Source organism: Belonocnema kinseyi, chromosome 2, assembly GCF_010883055.1.
Source record: "Belonocnema kinseyi isolate 2016_QV_RU_SX_M_011 chromosome 2, B_treatae_v1, whole genome shotgun sequence".
Lineage (NCBI taxonomy): Eukaryota > Metazoa > Arthropoda > Insecta > Hymenoptera > Cynipidae > Belonocnema > Belonocnema kinseyi.
The window spans coordinates 96,503,445-96,513,414 of NC_046658.1; the positions used below are offsets into that span (position 1 = coordinate 96,503,445).

General features: G+C 27.3%; 1 protein-coding gene across 1 annotated transcript in view; it reads right to left on the reverse strand.

The window, feature by feature from the left end:
• Positions 1 to 5,908, reverse strand: part of LOC117168499 (protein argonaute-2) — a 77,775-nt gene extending 71,867 nt beyond the window's left edge. The window contains exon 1 of the mRNA XM_033354209.1: positions 5,264 to 5,908. The gene's annotated coding sequence lies outside the window, so the exon portion shown is untranslated. The remainder of the gene's footprint in view (positions 1 to 5,263) is intronic.
• Positions 5,909 to 9,970: the final 4,062 nt, after the last annotated feature.

Below are 9,970 nucleotides of genomic sequence, written 5' to 3' on the forward strand. Positions count from 1 at the left end.
AATTTGAAATTAATTGATTTTAAAAGTTTTCTACTTAAAACTGCCAAACTGTTAAGGCTTAAAATTTGAAAAAAATGCAAAATTATCAATTAATTAAGCGTTAAATTGAAATTAGTTAATTTTAATGGTCTCAATTACAATGGCACCATTTTTTTTTAGTTCTGAATTTCAATTTTAACAGTTTCATTGTGATTAAAATTGAAACTAAGTATAGCCTTGAAATTTGTGATCTTTCTTTTACAGTTTTACACCACCAGAAGAATGTACCTAAAATTCTGAACGAAATATTTTTCCCCCATTCTATTTTATTGCATAAATATTGTTCAAATTACAATTTAAAATATGCATTATAATTTTCTTTTAATGTTCTATTATTTACAATATAAATGAGCAAAATCAACATAAAAAATAGCTTGGAAACAAGATAATTCCGATAAATTAATCATTGAAAAAACTGAGCTAAGGATTAAAAAATAGGATTTTTTTAAGGAACTTGAATAAGAGAAATTTTTTATTATCTTTATTTTTGCTGGAAATATTCAAATTATTTATGAATGTAAGCACTTTTGAGCGTACCACAAAATGCCCGTGGATCTTTTGTCGTTCAAATGTAAGAAGGGAAGAGGAAACACGATTCGTCCAGAAGAAGAGATGAACAAAGAACTTGCGGCTTTCATTCTTCGTAGGACTAATAGGATCGAAATTCGAAACACGCCAAAACTTATCTTTTTATAAACCATTATTAAAAAAGAAAAACGTATTATCCTGAAAACAGATGAGATTCTGAAAATTTTTATTTATACTGAACACAGGGATCAGACTATCACAGCCCAAAAGGGGCTCAAAAAGGGAGGAACAGAGTAATTTTTTTTACGAAAAAGACCAAAATTGGGGCAAATATTAAGCATATGTTTTACACGTAGAAATAAAGAAACAATATTTTTATAAGGAATGCTATATTTTTAAAAATTGTTAGATGATTACCTTATTCACGACAATGTAATAGTTCACAAAAAAAAATTTGTTGCAGTAAAAATTTTTTATGTTTAAAATCTACCTCATAATAAAGAATATGTTCTCCTTTTAAAAATTACACAATATCTAAATTGTGATACTTGTTAGTATAATTAAATATGCCTTTCTCAGATTTTTTATTTCGTTTTTACTATATTTTATATTTCAATAATATTCAATTTGTAGTTCAGATTCAAAGAAACATGTTTTAGCTTTAAACATTTATTTAAATCCTGAATAGTTTAGTTTGAAATCGCTCCAATAAATATTTAAACATTTCTTACTAGTAAGACTTTAAAACAAAATTTCAGAATCAGATTAAAATGGATCGATTTTGATCGTATGACTTTAAACTATTCAATTTCGAACATCAGAGTTTGAAGTAGATCAACTTGAAATATTCCATTTTTCAATTATGGAAATTTTTTAATTAAAATTAAAAAGAGTTCACCTTTTAATACTTGCTTTGAAAATCGCTATATATTTATTAACTCCAATATACTAACTTTTTGAAATGATTTATTTATACAAAATTTATTTAGTACTTTCAAATTGATCATATGCATTTAATTATTTTCGTTAATACACCGAGAGCTAAATGCCTTAAATACAAGCATTTGCCTTAAATACAGGCATTTCAAACGAGAAATAGAATAGTTTCATTTTCAGTTGACAAAATTAATTTTAAAAAATGAATTTTGCACCAAAGAGATAAATTAAAAGTAATTATGTTATTTTGTCGACTAGGGTAATTAATTAATTAAATTCTGGTGTTGGGTTTTTGCTGATTAGTGGTCAAATAATTTTCTGAAGAGATTGATTTTTTATTAAAATTATGAATCTTTAAGAAAAAAAAATAGTTTTTTAACAAAGTGGTTTAACGTTCAATAATTTAGTTGAATTTTAAACTAAGAAGATTCTTTTCAGTTAATCAAGGAAAAAATTCTTGAATTTTCATGCAAAGAGGATGAATTTTCTACAAAAAAGTTGAATTTTTAACTCGAAAATATGATTTTTCAACAAGAAAGTTCATTTTTAAACGAGCAGTTTAATTTTCTACATAAATATTTGAATTTTCAATAAAAAAAGAAGACTTTTGAACGCAATCGCTGAATTTTAAAATAAAATATTTAGAATTTCAATAGAATGATTACATTTTTAACAAAACGATTAAATTTGAAACATAAAAATAAAATTTTAAGCCAAAAATATGAATTATCTACCAAAAATATGATAGCAGACTTTTTAACTAAATATCGCATATTTAAAAAGAAAAGGAAAAAAGAGAAAGTTTTTCGAGAAAAGACCAAATTTGAAGTGATAGAGAAATGAATTCTAACCAAAATTTTCAACCAGAGGATTAAATTTCTATAAAAAAAAATGGTGACAAAAAAAAAGAAATAGTTAACTTGCAGGTAAAAAATTGTTTTTCATTAAAAAAAAAATTTTCTACCAAAGAAATAATTTGTCAACAAAATTTATATAGTTTCAACAAAACAGACGAATTTTCAATCAAAAATATTAAATTTCTATCAAAAGAGATAAATCCATTAAAAACGGAATAATTAAATTTGAAGTCAAAAAATGAATTTTTAGCTAAAATGGTGAATGTTCAAATGAAAAAGTTAATTAATTACGAAATAGTTTAATTGGCAAACAACACAGATGAGTTTTTAACCAAGAAGATTGAATGCACATAAAAAGATTATTTTTTGACAAGAAATTAAATAAATGTAATTAAATTTTCGATTATAAAAAAACACGAATTTTCAAACAAAAAATTCGACGAAACAGTTACTTTTTCAATCAAAAAGATGAATTTTAAAACAAGAAGATTGAATTTATATAAAAAAGATCAATTCTCCAACAAAAATTGACTAGCAGATTGTTTAATTTGAAGTTAAATAAATATGAACTTTCTTACGAAATGGTTTAATTTTCCAGCAAAACAGATGAATTTTCAACCACACAGATTAAATCTATGTTAGAGAAGATAATTTTTTGACAAAAAATGAGATACATAGTTAAATATTCAGTAAAAAAAATTCAACGAAATAATTACATTTTCAATCAAGCAGATTAATTTTGAAAATAAGAAGATTAAAAATAATTTTTTGACAAAAATGAGATACATAGTTAAAGTTTCAGTTAAAAAAAAACGAATTAAAAAAAAATTTAACAAAGTAGTTACATTTTCAATCAAACAGATTAATATTCAAACAAAAAGATTAAATTTCTATAAAAAAGATAGATTTTCCAGATCAAAATAATTTTTGTACGAAATAGTTTAATTTTCCAACAAAACAGATGAATTTTCAACCAAGAAGATTAAAGATAATTTGTTCACAAAAACGAGATACATAGTTAAATTTTCATATAAAAAAACGAATTAAAAAAAATTGTTGACGAAATAGTAACATTTTTAATCAAACAGAATAATTTTCAAACATGGAGATTAATTTTCTAAAAAATAGTTAATTTTTTCACAAAAAACTATTTTTTTTATGAAATAGTTTAATTTTTAAACAAAATAGATTAATTTTCAACCAAGAAGATTAAATTGCTATTAAAAAAGATCGATTTTTCACACAAAAAAATAATTTTTTACGAAATAGTTTAATTGTTAAACAAAAAAACATTTGTTTGATGATCCATCTTTTTAGTCAAAAAGCCCTTTTTTTCTTCGAAATTCAACTATTTGCTTGATAATTACTTTTATGGTTACAAATTTCTTTTAAGAATTAAATAGTTGGTAATTTCAACCAAGAAAATTGAAGATAATTCTTTGGCAAAAATGAGATACATAGTTACATTTTCAGTTGAAAAAATAAAATAAAATAACAAATTCGACGAAATAGTTTAGATTTTCATTCAAAAAGATTAATTTTCAAAATAAGAAGATTTAATTTCTATCAAAATAGTTAAATTTTTCACACAAAAAAATCATTTTTTTTTTACGAAATAGTTTAATTTTTAAACAAAATAGATGAATTTTCAAACAAGATGATTAAAGATAATTTTTTTTTCAAACAAGAAGATTAAATTTGCATCAAAATAGTTCAATTGTCCACAAAAAATTTTTCTTTACGAAACAGTTTCATTTTTAAATAAAACATGAATTTTTAAACAAAAAGATCAAATCTCTATTAAAGAAGATAAATTGTTGACGACAAATGAAATAGGTAAATTTTCAGTTAAACAAATTATGTGCAAATAAGAAAAAACCCACCAAACCAAGAAGATTAATTTTCTACGAGAATACATACATTTCCAACCAACTATTTGATTCTTAAAAGAAATTTGCAACCAAAAAAGTAATTATCAAGCAAATAGTTGAATTTCGAAGAAAAAAAGGGCTTTTTGATTAAAAAGATGGATCATTAAATTATTTTTTAACAAAGTAGTTCCACTTTCATCTAATTAGATGCATTTTTAATAGCAAAGATGAATCGCCAAAAAAAGTATTAGTAGATTTTTAAACTAAAAAATATTGTTATTTTAAACCTAAAACCGTTAAATTGAATAAAAAAGACGAATTTTCATCAAAATAATTGAATCCTATGAACAGACAAAAATTGTACACACCGGTGAGAAAAATTAATTGATGATTTACCTTTAAATAAGAAATAATTTAAAAATCAGAATCACAAACCTCATCACCACAAAATCATGTACAAATTTTTTATTTTATTTTTTATGGTGTCAAGTTATTCCACATGAACTCTGTCAGGGGTAGTGGACAGTCTGAGCCAGACACAGGTCACGTGATTTTGGAGAGCTTGTACACTTTATTTTCCTTATTAATTATTCCTTTTATTTACTCAAAAAATGATCACATGCTATGTTATAAAAGAGATAATAAATTGATATAGAAAATGAAACAATTTTCAAAGTGAAAGTTATAAATTTTATGAAATAAAATAAAATTAAACAAAAATTCATTTTCTCTTTAAGATACTCAAATAAAATATTGGCTACATAACATCATGAAATGAAAAAATGGCGATCTATCAGAAACCTAAAATGAAGAAGCGATATTTAAATTTTTATATTTATTGCGATCTAAATAATAAAATGAGTATAGAGAAAACAGCAAAATTTGAAGATACTCAAAAGTGATTTAAAAAAAAAAAGACAAATGATTCGAATCCAATTTCATTCTTCAATCAGAAGAAAAGAAAAAAAAAAACAATCGGATAAAAAGTTGGTTAATCTTTCAAATAAAAAGACAACTGAAAAAAATGACCACCTTATGTTTCCTAAAGCAGTTTATCCTTCGAGTCGTGATTTAATAGTCTTTTTTGATTCCGGTCGCGTGGCGATTCGTAATGACGTCCATTGATGGGTATCAAAATGCACCGGCGCTCACGAATATCATTCCAACTTTCTGTAAATACTGGTCGCTTATTTTCTCATAACAGAATCTGACATCGAATTCTTCAAACAAAGCACGAACACGCACAAAAGTAGAAAAAGAGCCGCGAAAACGAGTCGAATGTCATTCAGTGAGAAAATCGTGAATTGAACTTTACGAAGGACTTTTTGCAGAGGCGTTTGTGCTCGCTTTCACCATTCGCCAGCGACACAAAAGATGAATGCCCTACACGAGCCACCAAAAACGATCACCAAGTGTCAAGGTTGCCATTTTACACGATTTTATTCGCATGTATTATGTGCGCAAATGTAAGAACCGCGACACGTATGCGCCGACACAAATAAACTCATCACATCGTTGCACAAGGCGGGTTCCTAGCTGTCACAACAAAGGAAATATCACAAAAAGACAGCGAAATTTCGCGATGACATCGGCTGGGAAATTTCGCAGGGTGAATTGATGACGATGGAGATTAAAATTGCAATGGAGGTGTTCCGACAATTTTTCGTGAAATTCAGCGAAGGTTTCAGGCGGTCAAGCACAGTCGAGCAGTCCCCACTCCCCACTACTTGTTCGCTTCGGGCCAGATGCGCATGCGCGGCCGGCACCAGGGCCGTGTTTTCAGCGAGACCCCTCCCTTTTACCGTTACTTTTGTTACTTTCAACCGCCTACTCACCGTTTTTTGCCTGGGGAGAATTTTTTTCCGTTTTTTAGTGGATTTTGTCAATTTTTCCTGTCTGCGATGCACGTGAGGCTCTTGAGATATTTTAAGCGTGGTTAGAGACGTTTTACTGAGTTTTTTTTATGTTTTCGATTAAAAAGGCTAAAAAAAGGTGGATTTCTTTGTATTATTTTAAGGGAATCTAGTTTCGAAATTCCGTAAGTTTTTCCTGACCAATTAAACGAAAATTTGCTTTTAATTTTATTTTGAACACAAAATAAGAAATTCCCGACCAAAAATGGAAGAGTAAAATTTTTATTTAAAACAATAATTAATTTTTAACCAGGAAAAAAGGAATTTTCAACAAAATAGTTAAATTTTCAACCACAGTAATGTATCTTTAATACAAAAAAATTAATTTTGAACAAAAAGTATAATAGTTGATATTTCCAGCAAAAATATTTTAATTTTCTATAAAAAAAACTACAGTTGAAATGAAACAGAAAGTGCGAATTTTCAAAAAATTAGTTTACTCCTCATCCAAAACAAACTAATTTTCAACCCACAAAAGGAATTTTCCAGCGAAAAGTTGACTTTTCAAACATAAAATATGTATTATCTACTAAAATAATTGAATTTTTACTAAAAAAAAATAGTTTTTAATAAGAAAAAATGCAATAATTACATTTCTAGTAAAAAGACTTTTCAATTAAAAAAACAACAGATTTTCAACAATATAATTGAATTTTCTATCAAGAAATATTTTTCAGTTATATATTTATTGAATGAAAAAAATTCTAGTTTAGGTAAGAAAATTCTCTTCCAAAATGTTGAATTTTCAAGTTTTAAATTTTTAACCGAAAAATATAAATTTTCTACAAAATAATTGAATTTTTAAAACAAAAAATGATAAATTTATAATCAACAGTGAAATAATTACATTTTCAGTAAAAAAGATTAATTTTTTACTAAAAAATATGAACTTTTCTTTTAACAAAGATATTGAATTTTTAACCCAAAAATATAAATTATCTACCAGAATAGTGAAGATTTTTACTTAAAATAGAAGAGATTTTTTCAAAAAAATAAATGTTTTTTTCAAGTTTATACATTTAATTTTCAACTGAGGAGCAAAACGAATTTTCAACAAAATAGTTAAATTTTCAACAAACAGATGAATTTTAAACCAAAAAATGAAATTTCTATCAAGAAAGATAAATTTTCGACAAAAATGGGATAGTCCAATTTTTATTTCAAAACTAGTTTTCAATAAAAAAGGATCATTTCATTTTAAAACTAATGTCTAAAAAAAATGGATTTTTAAGAATCCTCATTGTGGGTTGAATAATTTTGTTAGAAATAAATCCCTGCTATTTTAAAGAATACTCTAGAAAAAATAGAATTTATTTATAATATTAAAACCTCATTATTATTACACCATAAAACCAAATACCTTTCGGGGTAAGCGTGACTCACGCTTATTTAAACATCACGTTCGTTCCGCAACACTGCTCCGACCCAGGCTGCTGATCAATCTCTCTAGCAATCACTCCAGGCGAAGAGCTTCATATAGTTATCATGTGTCACAGAAAAAAATTTATTATTACTATTTCTTACTTTTATAATTTACATTAAAAACGAGAAAAGAATTGCTGAAAAATTTAAAATACATTAATTATTGGAATTTCCAAGAAAATCCCATAATAGAGAAAATCTATAAGAAATTTTTACAAAAGTTCAGCGAAACATCTGCATTCTGTAGAAATTCCGGATATACCTAAATTCTATGCATTTTTTTATGGGTCCAGGAATTCTAGGCATTTTTCACCCCTGGTTGAAAGCCCTCAACAGCACGTGGTCTCTTCTTTGTTATGAAATGAGGGGTGCTGCTCAGTGTTGCTGTAAACACAAGCACATGCTCTAAAATATAGATTCTTTTGGCTAGACCAATGAGTATCTTGTGCGTCGTAAACAAGGCAACCTGATTCGTTGAGACTTTCCCGCTTACCGAAAAATTATGAAATTTAAAAATTCTGCTTCTGCGCATAAGGGTTGTGTTCGCGCCTTTACTTTAAAACTGAATTCATACAAAAATTACTTATTGTATAGTAATTTTTCATAAATATATTACGAATAAATAAAACTTTATTTTTAATTTATTAATCAGGTATTTTTATTTTATTTTTCAAAAGAGAAATGGGAAGAAAAATAAAACTGATTTCAATTTCAAAATGTCCAAATTTTAAAATACTGAAAATTATGTATCACTTTTGTAAACCTAAATGTTCTGACAATTGTCAGTTTTTTTAACAAACTTCTAAGTTTTGAAGTAATCAAATATTTTAACATAAGTAGAAATTCGATAAAAAAATATACTGAAAACAAAATATCATAAAATAAATTTTTTACAAATTAAAGATGTAACATACATCAACAATTAATTCATTAACTCCAGCATTAATTCAAGTTAATAAACATGATTGCTTAAAAAATTTATTATTATTTTTAATAATAGTCTCTTCGAATAATGCTAGAAAGTTGAGGTTCTTTTCAGAAATATTTCACTGTTTGTCAACTTTTCACTTAAAACGAGGTAACAATGAATTAAATATTCACAAAAATAAGCGTTTGAACAAATAATGATTGTTTATAACTGTTGAGTACCAAAGCAAATTATACTATTGTAAATATCTTTCTCTTCAGTTTGTCAGTGACGAGACAGTTTATTTCTTGCTGAAACATCTGCCGTTTTTAACTCTCTGTTAGTAAAGGATAGTCAGTAAATTTATATTAGCTCAGGAAATCTTCGCTTTCGACATTTGCTACCATTTAGGTTCTATTTTCAAGCTGTACAGGTTTAAATAATTTCGCAGAAAAACGCAACATCTGCTTGCCTTGCTTGCGCCTTCTAGAGGGTGTTGCCAATCAACCCCACCAACCAACTCCTTCACTTCTAATTGGTGGAAGCTCCCAAGACTTGTACTTCGGAGGGAGCTTCAAGCGTTTTTGAAGACGGAAAGGGCAGATATATCACCAACCGTCGCGGAATACACTTCTTTCTCGCTCAAATTTCATGTCACGCGCTAATAGATAATTTTCACCACTTACCATCCTAAATTCTTTATACAGTCCACGAACAAATGTATTTTAATCAATAAATTTCAATATCAGTGATATAAAGGTGTATATGTTTAATTTCTGACCCTCGCCTGGCTGATCATCGCTTAGAGGATACAAACATTCATTTACAAACAGTACATTTTGGTCCTTCGAGCCGGATTCTTTCGTCGAGACTTTCATTTGACGGAAGAAGTGAAATGTGTGTGATAAGCAAAAAGTGGTTCTTAGTGCAGTGATATATGACAGTGTATTTTGTGCAGTGACGGAACAATTGATTCATGAACACTGGAACTTGATAGTTCATTCAGACATTAGCAACATTCAAGTAGTGTATATTTGGAACGAACAGTTGGTCTAGCTATCAACAACTTTTTGGAGTCATCATTACAGCCAATATTTCTGGAGTGAACATTACATCCATCTTTTCTGGAGCCAACAAGCAGCATCTAGCAGGGCAGCGACCAGCAACAAAAATAACGCTGAGTGGTAATTGTAACTGCCTTCCTTTTCTCTACTTCTCCTACCCCACGTACATTGAGAGTCAACGCAATTTCTAACGGGTTAAAACAAGGTTTAAAAATGTCAGAAAAACAATTAAAAGAATTCAAAAAACAGCGCGAAAATATAAAACGCCAATTAACGACCTTTCAAAAACTTTTAGATTCAGTAACGGACGAAACAAACATTGAAAATTTGGATTTAGAAGATAGATTTAAAGATTTAATTCTTCCTTTGAATAAAGAATTTGAAAAGTGTCAAGAGGGAATCGAAACTTTATCAGAAGAAAATGACGAGACTA